Below are 9,615 nucleotides of genomic sequence, written 5' to 3'. Positions count from 1 at the left end.
ATTAAACTATGACACAGATAAAAAAGGGAGAACAATCCAATAAAGCAGGAATGGAGGAAAGGACTAAAGTCATGGCATTTTCTTAAGGTGGCATTTTCTTCTAGTTTCCATAAACTATAAATTCAACTGATATTTGGGGATGGAGCAGCTAGATGAGCTAAGCTACTTCCTCACTTGAAATCTGTCCTGAGTGGACCACAGCATGAGACTAAAGCACAAATCATTTCAATGAAAAACAGAACAATGTAGAAGGTATGACTTCAGGCTGTAATCAGTTTGATGTTTAGAGTATTCTTATAATAGGCTATGGAAGCATTGTGCTGATTTATGATGTGAAGAGATTTATGATGGGTTTCAAAGTTTAGGTAGAGAGACAAGGGGTTCACTTTACATTGTATGATGCTGAAACTTGGTTCTTGCAAGATTCGGCTGCAAATAGTTTTGCAAATAAAGCTGATCTTGTAGGATTTCCACCACTGTGGATCCAAAATGAATTTGGAAAACAGGCGTCTCTTAGGTTTGGATCTGATACAGACTGTACTGATATATACTAAAAACAGGGAGGTTTGATTGGAAGATCCAGATGAAATTCCCTCCTTCCCCCCACCAACATCACACTTGGAGTACTGAGGTAGGAGGGAGGTTTGGAGGCTGCAGTCTGAGACTGTATCTTATCATAACTTTATTATTAGCACATTTTTATGTAAGCAAAATAATTTTTATTTTCTTAACTTGGAATTTTGCTGGAGAAAGTAAAGAAGGATTTGACCAAAGTAGCATAATTTATAAGTACCAAGCAAGCTGGGTTTTTTTCTTAGCTGGGAATTTTCCTGGAGTAAAAACAGCAGGATTGGTAGCTCATAACTGACACTCACTGCAGTGCTGTCCACGCCTGTGGCACTTATCATTGCATTGTAATTCTTATTCCCGTCTATATGAATAAAGGACCAAACTTTGCTCATCTCACCCATGAGACCACCCCAGCTATTGCTGTCTCTGAGATCACTGCCATGAGAAAAATGAACAGGATTTGATTATGGCTTCAGTGTTACAAAATGTAGATGAAGGGTATGACACAGTGTCCGATTTCTCATAGTTATACATTCAGTTTAGGACCCAAGTATTTTTCTTCCATTGCCTGGCTTAAAGGAGGTGATTGGAGAAGATGAGAGAGGCATAAAGCATCTTCCTCTGCATGTGAAGTCATGGGAGAAATATAAAATACCAATTCTAGTACTCCTGTGGGTTTCTGTGGCAAGAGCTTGGGTCATTTGGGGTCAGGAAGGAATTTTACCCCATGGTCAGAATGGGACCGACTGGATTTTTGCCTTCCTCTATAGTTGAGGTGCAGCCCTCAACCTGGGATCTCTTCAGCATATATTGGTAACATTTCCTAGAAGCAGGAGGTTGACTGCAATGGTTCCCTGGCTCATCCTGTGTCAGGTTGGGGTATTAAGTCTGTGTGGTGTCAGGGATGATTTATATTGAGTTAAGATTAGGAAGTGTGTGGGATGGTTTGGAGAGGGATGATCCTGCCTCAGGCAGGGGTTAGACTAGAGATCCCTTCCAGCCCTGCATCATTATGATGGTTTTACAAACAGGTGCCAGGTATCTCTATGAGCTGGGAAACACAGCCAGGCTTGCCTTCAACCAGGAAGCCTGGCACTGTAGGGAGTTGTTCAGGGGCTCTCAACAGAGCTGGGAGACCCAGGCTCCTCTCTCAGTTTGTGTGTGCCACTGATGCCACCAGCAGAGCCCTCCCCAACCACACCAATCCCTCTTGCTGTGGGGCACAGCCACCCATTAGGAGCAAGAAGGCTAATGGCATACTGGGCTGCATCAGTAGGAGTGTGGCCAGCCGATTCATGGAAGTGATTATTCCCCTCTATTTGTCCACATCTGGCATACAGTGTCCAGTTTTGAGTCCCCCCCCTACAGAAAGGATGTGGACACAAATTGGAGAGCCCAGCAGAAAGCCATGAAAATGATGAGGGGGTTGGGGGGCATGACTCGAGGAGAGGCTGTGGGCACTGGAGTTATTCAGTCTGGAGAAGAGAAGACTGAGGGGGGAGTTAATAGCCTTCAACTCCCCTAAGGGGGGTCGAGGCTAAACTGTTCTCAGTGGTGGCAGATGACAGAGCAAGGAGCAATGGCCTCAAGCTGCAGCAAGGGAAGTTAGGTGAGATACAAGGAAAAACTCCCTCAGAAGACCAGTAGTGAAGCATGGGAGCAGAGGCTGTGGACTCTCCATCCGTGGAGGTTTTGAAGCCTCGGCTGGGATGTAGTTGCGGCTGGTCCCGCGTGGAGCGGAGTGGCTGGACGAGTACCCCCTCCCAGCCGCTTTCCCTATGAGCCCCTGAACCTCGCGGGGCAGGCCGGGCCCGGGGCTCCCCGGCGGGCGCCGCTTCGGGGCGGGGGAGCCGGGCCGCGTCCTCCCTCCCCCACCTCGGGGCGGCGGCGGCCGGGCGGGCCGAGGCCAGGGGCGGGGGCGGGTGAGGGGAGCCTCCCGCGCCGGAGCGGATTGGGCAGAGGCGGCCGGCGAGGGAGGAGCCGGTGGCGGAGCGCCCCTCTCGCTGCCTCCGCCCGGTACCAGCAGCCGCCGCCGGGGTTCAGGAGCATCCCCTGCCCGCCGCCGCCCCCGGCTCTCGCACGGGGAGCTGGCTCTGCGGGGGCCGGCGGCCGCCCCATCCCCTGCCGCGCTCGGGGCAGCAGCGGGAGGCGCCGCGGGGAGCGCAGCGGCCCGGCATGGCCCTGGGGGGCGCCCGCAGGTGATGGGCGCGGGGCGCGCGAGCGGGCGCGTTTTGTTCCCGGGGAGTCAGCGGGGAAAGTCCGCCGGGGGCGCGGGGCGCCGCCCTGGAAAAGTTTAGGAGGGGGCGGGGCGCTGGTCCGGGGGGGTGGTCCGAGTGTGTTGGGTGGGAGGAGTGTCTGGGTGTGTGTGTTGTGGGGGGTGTGGGTTGGGGGGGTTGTGTTGGGGTGCGTGTGTGGGGTGGGGGTTGTTGGTTGGGGGTGCTGGTTTGGGAGGTGGGGGGCGTGTGTTGGGTGGGGGGTATCTGGGTGTGTATACAGGTGTGTTGGCTGGGGGGGTGTGGAGAGAGACTCTGTGCCTGTCTTCTGGGTGCGTGCCTGTCTGTTGGCTGGGGGCACCTCTGTGTGGGGGGATTGTCAGAGGGGGTGTTTCTGGTGTGGGGGGGTGAGCTTGTTTGTGGGGGTGGGATGTGTGTCTGTTGGCTGGGCGGTGGGGGTCTGTGTGCCTGCATGTGTGGGGGGGAGGTGTTTCAGTTGGGGTGGGGGAACTGTGTGCATCTGGGTGTGTGTCTACCTGGCTCTGGCTGTGTGTGTGTGTGTGTGTGTGTGTGTGTGAATTGGCTGGGGGGGGGGTGTGCACACACGCTCTTCCCATTCAAGCCCCCGCTCATCTTTTAAAAATAGACCCAGCCCAAGTTTAGCATCTGTGCCTTGGAGAAGAGTTTGCCTTGATTAGCTCCGTTAGCCTCTGTGTCCCCGGTGTGGTACCCAGGTCCGCCTGGCAGGAAAGAGGGTTGCCTTTTTTTTTATTTTTTTTTTCTGGCGTGACACGGTTGCCCTCTAGTGTTTTAGGACATTGGGAGAGCCATCAGATTGCTGCGCTCAGTGAGACTAAAACAGGATCGTAGCAGGGCGGTAATAATGCTGGTGCCGCATTCATAATCCTGGTCACTGTTCAACAGCTTGAAGTTCTCTCAAGCCCGTGCAACAATTGGCCTGTGCTGATGTTTGTTTCGAACAGCACGTGAGGAACTGAGAGGTTGACTTAACATTTGGAAATCTGCCTGGGTACTGAGAACGTGAGTGCATCCTTAAAGAAGGTCAGATAATTGTTCTGGAAATGCAGGGAATTTTTTTTTTTAACCAAATGATGACACTAGGAATAATGGTATGTCTTTTCATCCACTCTTGCAGCAACGTTAGTGCTTTATAATTTAGAACATCCCTGTTCCTTAATTTCTTGGCAAGGAGCATGTGGGAGATAAATCATGAATTTGTGAGGAAATAGGGGTTTTGCTGGTGAAGGTTCAGGGTTGGGAGGGAAGGGATCGATGCCTGCCACACATTACCTTTGTGACCTTGGGCAAGTCAGCTAACAGTTGGATGTTTCACCTTCTGCATCTGCTTAAAAGGTTGTAATAGCTGATTCACAGTAGTAATGTGCGAGTTACTTCACTGATGTTTGTAAGGCATTTTGAGATCCTTAGATGAAAAATATGTATGAACATGAGGCAATCATTGGGGTCAGGGAGTGGGGGATAGTTTACTTTTGGGAAGAAGAATTTCTGTCTGGTTTAGATGTTTTTTTAAGAAAGAAACAAGGGCTCTATATGCTACTTCCATGACCTTTACAGACCTTCTTTTCTAACAGACCTCCATTCAGTCACCCCCATCATGCAGGGCAATATACCCTACTAGGACTTAGAGCAATGCAACAAAAAGCTGAGGATAAAAGATATAATGAAAATTAAATACTGGTTGCCAGGAAGATTTGGACCGAACGTTACAAGCATAGGAAATATAAATGGAAAAGATCTTTTGGTCCATCTGATCTATTCCCCTTGTTGGTAGGCACAGCAAGAACTGTTAAATCTCCAGATACTTATCTGTTCTAGCCTTTAAACCATATGATACTTAAAGTTTTCAATTAATTCACTTGGTGGCTCATGACAATATCCCGTCATGTTAAAATTGTATTCCTAATATATAACCTAAATATCTCCTTTCTTAACTTTATTTTCCTTAGTGTTCAGTGCTTGATTCATATGACAAGTGGAGATTAGTATCAAATACTTAAGAGCACTATACATTTTCCATTGATGATCCAAAAATATGAATACTATCATCTATCCTATGATTGCTTTTAATCACCTGTATGTTGCTACTGTGTAGCATGTCATTCTTTGTCAAACTGAAAGGTTTGCATGTCTAGTAACATGAATGTAATAATTTCAAAAAGAACTCCCTTAGGAATGACATTTCATTTTCCAGGAAAGGTTTCATGATAGTTTCCCTAATCCCCCCAAACAAACAAAAACCCTTTTACATTAGAGATGTTAAATAATGTGTCAGCTATTACAGATTTAATGCCTGTCTGTGCTATACTTCCTGGAAAATATTTGCTTTGTTTGTAGCTTTCATTTAAAACAGGTTTTTCATTTTGCATTTGAGTAGTATATTGCTGTTGTGCTGGCAGTGGTCACTGTGGAAAGGAACAGTGCCAAAATGTAATTTTATGGGGTTATTAGGTTAAGAGACAAAGAAATAAAGATCTATGCTATATGTAACTGCAGAAATGTAACGTACAGTAATATTGGATGAGTAACTCATGAGCCCTGATTTCACATATTTTTTGCCTATTCTTTGTAAACCAGTGATGTTTTCCTTATTATACAGCTGTCAGAAAGGATTTATGTAGACCTGTCTGTAAGAAGAGCATAAGCGTGACATGATTTTACTGTTCCTACTGAAGGATCAGAGAGTACAATGTACACTAGAGGTAAATCTTAGGTTAAGCTAAATGTACTTGCTAGCAAGCAAACTGTTTCAAAAAGAGAACTTTATTTTTAAAGGCTTTATTTTCTCTTTGGGTTCTGTACATGATCTTTTCATTAATTTTGCTGAAGAACTTGACTTGCTGTACCTACTGTTTTTAATATAGTTGAGTTTGAGAAAACTGCTTCTGAGTAGAAAGGATTGCTGGACATCAACACAGTTTTAACAGACTGCATTTGCACACACACGTGTGTGTGTGTGTGTGTGCACATGCGCATACATGCACATGTGCACTTGTGTGTAGTGCGCTCAGTTTTCTATCTAGTTGGACATTATTTGCAACACAGACCCAAATAGGGTAGTATTAACCCCAAAGGGTATCATTTCAGTTCTTAGTTCTAAAAACCCACAAATACTAGTTATGAAGCTAAAGAACATAATTTTCATCAGTTATCTGTTACATCTTGTGCATATAAAAATGTGTATATATAATTCTCTGTACAGTATATAGAGAACAGCCCATGCAGAGTAACTTCTTCCTTGTGCATCATTGAGATCTCTGTAGCATGTTGCTGAACCATCCTACCCAGGTCTCATTTTGAGTATCCGGCAACTACATTCACATGGTACAAGTTCACAAGGGTTACATCCCATGACGAATGCTGTAGGTCATCTGCATATATTTGAGTGCCTTATCCACAGACTAAACTGTAAAGATTTATGTGCAAAGGTAACTTGCATGTTTCAGTGGCTTGGGGGTGAGGGGGATTATACTACATTGTGAAACAAGACACGGTATTTATTTATGCTTCAGGCTCAGTGACTACAACCCATTAATGGCTCAGATATTCAAGTTGTCTAAACCACCATAATTCAACTAAAGGTAATGTAGAGCCACACCAGTTTACAAAACTGAGGACTTGTTCCTTATACTTAGGTATGAAGCAGCACATCAAGGAAAATCTGCAAGCAGTATGAAGCAATGTAACACAGCCTCTACGAGCACTTTACAGTGCCATTGTGGTTTCAGTATTGAATACAGAAGCCAATTCAAGATCTGTGACTTAATGTTCAAAACCCATTTCAGGATTGGCCCTAATTACGTGAGTGTAGCTACTACTGTAACTTCCCAGGTATGTTTTGGTGGTACCCTGAAACTCAACTAATAGCTTGTGTCCACAAATGCAAAGGGAACAGAGTTTCTGTAGTAGGAGGACTTGGATTCTGGAAGACCATCCTACAAGAGATGGGAATGACCAGGGACACAGTGCATTTGGAGCTAACTGCAAACTCATCTTTTGGTTTAGCTTTTCCCTTAGTAAGTTCTTTTCATGCTCAGGAGACCCACTTGCATACAATCAAAAATTACTTTTTTGTTAATAGTGAGAACAAATGGAAGAGTGATTTTGCTTGACTTCTCTTTAACTTTGGAAAGCACTTTGAGCCTACGTATTAGAACAACGCGAGGATGTAGGATAGGCATGCATTTTAGCCTGCAGGTGGATGCATGATGAATACAAAGTCCTGCATGAGATCAAATTTGAGATTATCAAGCAGTGTTGAAGAAGTGTAGCTTGTGCTGCTGCTGACTCTAGTATATTTTATAAAATCATTGTATTGGGCTGTAGAATAATGATCAAATGATCTACAACATGCTGTGTTTGAGCTGCTTGCTAAATATTGTGGTACTTCTTACATGTATATCCAGAGCCTTATCTTTGTATAAATTTTTATCGTTCTATTGACATTAATGAACGATGCCAGTTTACATCAGCTGAGGGTCTGTTCCATGCTTTTCACAGATAACAAAGCAAAACAATGCCAACAAACCCATAACTCTTTTGAACAGTGAGATGTTAAAAAGCTGTGACTTCTGGTGGTATTCCTTAGGTTTTTAACTCTGTTTCTGTTTCCTTATGAATCAAACTATCACAACCTCTTTACTATTTTTATAGCATATTTCAGACTACTCCGCCATGAAAAAATAGCCTTAAAAACATAACAAGAAATCTACAAACACTGAAACTGCTCTGAGATCAGCCTCCAATTGCTCACTCAACCAGCACTGATGTATCTAAATTATATTCTTTGTTTGCTTTATGTCTAGTTTTATTGTTTGAAAGGAAATTGGGCAAGAACTGTTTTCTCTGAGGCTATGTATATACTGGAAGGTTACCATCATATGGTCTGCTAGCTTACAACAGCTGGCATTTCCATTTTATGAAAGCACATGCGTACCTGGGGGCTTATACTAGTGCTGCATGACTTTATCGCATCTGTTGTGTTACTTGAAGCTAGAATGTACCCCAGACCAGCAGCAAGTGTTCCCCTTGCCCCCTTCTGACACCATGTACCAAAACACTTTTGCAATGAATTGTGGGATGTTTTTGCCACCACTAGAGAATTATGGGTCTCCAAGACGAATGTCCCATCATTCCCTTTTCCGTGTTCCATATTTTGCATCCTATCATTTGTAAAAGTTTTACAGTTCTTTGTATTTTTTCCCCTCTATCTCTCTGCCAAGTTGCCACAGTTCTTGTGTCTGTTTTACAGACAGGCTGCACAGTTCTTCTGCATTTACAGCATTTAAATGACCATAATTGCAATAGTGACAGGTGGCACAATTAAGATTACACAGGAATTCTGAGAGAATGAGTCAATAATACAGAGAGTGCAGGTTGATACAAAGATTCACTGAGTGGTATTATTATTTCTGAGACCTGAGAAATGAACACCAAGTGATAGGATTGTGTTGTGATGAATATTTTCATTGGCTGCAGAACTTTTAAGATGAGAAGGCCACTTTTCTGGTGTTGTTGGTCCCAGCTTTCCAATGTAGGGATGAAAATGAAAGCTATTCTGATGGTACACTGAGGCTGTAGAAACTTCCAAGTTCAGACCGCTGTTGGTCTTAGTGGGGGCAGTTGTCATGTAGTGGGCAAAGCCATTGAGCACATCCTGCTATGTGGATGGACATGAGCTGCCAATGTGAGGAAGCGGTCAGTAAGGCTAACCGCACCTTGTACAGATGCAGCACAGGCAGGTCCAGGGAGGTGATCCTTCCCCTTTATGCGGTGCTGGTTAGGCCGCAGTTAGAGTACTGTGTCCAGCTCTGGGCACCGCACTTCAAGAGGGATGTGGCTAACCTTGAGAGAGTCCAGAGGAGGGCCACTCGCGTGGTCAGGGGGCAGCAGGCCAGGCCCTATGAAGAGAGGCTGAAAAGCCTGAATCTATTTAGCCTTCACAAGAGAAGACTGAGAGGGGATCTGGTGGCCATCTATAAACTCACCAGAGGGGACCAGCGGAACATAGGTGAGGCTCTGTTTTCCCGGGCACCACCTGGGCTAACAAGGAATAATGACCACAAATTGATTGAGAGCAGGTTCGGGCTTGATATCAGGAGGCATTACTTTACGGTTGGGGCTGCCAGGCTCTGGAATGGGCTCCCAAGGGAGTTGGTGCTCTCCCCTACCTTGGGGGTCTTCAAGAGGATGTTGGATAGATATCTGGCTGGGGTATTATGATCCCAGGACTTGTTCCTGCCCAGGGCAGGGGATCAGACTTGATGGTCTGTTCAGATCCCTTCCGACCCTAGAAACTATAAAACTAACTATGAAACTATGTGTTGTGCACATGTTGCAATATATAGGACATAATAGAGGGATATGAAGCAATCAGTTTCCTGAACTGTGATGGACTGATATATAGAATGCATATCCCAAGATCTAGTTCCTTACATTGTGCAACTGGCAGTATAAACAGAAAAAAATGATGCAAGTGTTAGTGGATTACAGAGAATGTCTGAGAAACTTTAATGTTGAATGTATGCGGAAAGCATATAATTTGTGCATCTTCAAAGATGTAACTTTTCCATGACCTCACCAGTATGAATGTACTGATTAGGGAAGAATCTCAGTAGTAATTCTCAGGACATGGCCCCGTTTCATTGCTCTGACTCATGAAGCCTTCCACTACACACCTGGGGCATGAACACACATAACACCTAGTGGTTTAAATGTAGGTTAAGCCTTAAGTGGAAAGACATGCAAGCCTGTTACAAAGGTATAAGGCTACCTGGAGCAGTTCAAAAGTATA

The 9,615-nt window shown here is 45.0% G+C and overlaps 1 protein-coding gene across 3 annotated transcripts in view; it reads left to right on the top strand.

The window, feature by feature from the left end:
- The first annotated feature begins 2,524 nt into the window (after positions 1-2,524).
- Positions 2,525-9,615, top strand: part of LOC149870661 (bifunctional heparan sulfate N-deacetylase/N-sulfotransferase 3) — a 130,146-nt gene continuing 123,055 nt past the window's right edge. For 2 of the 3 annotated variants that reach the window (XR_016440808.1, XM_090036648.1), the window contains exon 1: positions 2,525-2,768. The gene's annotated coding sequence lies outside the window, so the exon portion shown is untranslated. Of the gene's footprint in view, positions 2,769-3,703; positions 3,846-9,615 lie in introns of those variants that run through there. The other variant, XM_090036649.1, reaches the window with a different exon arrangement.

Source organism: Crocodylus siamensis, chromosome 2, assembly GCF_052110815.1.
Source record: "Crocodylus siamensis isolate JL-2025a chromosome 2, ASM5211081v1, whole genome shotgun sequence".
Taxonomy (NCBI): domain Eukaryota; kingdom Metazoa; phylum Chordata; order Crocodylia; family Crocodylidae; genus Crocodylus; species Crocodylus siamensis.
This window is presented reverse-complemented; position numbering and strand designations above follow the sequence as displayed.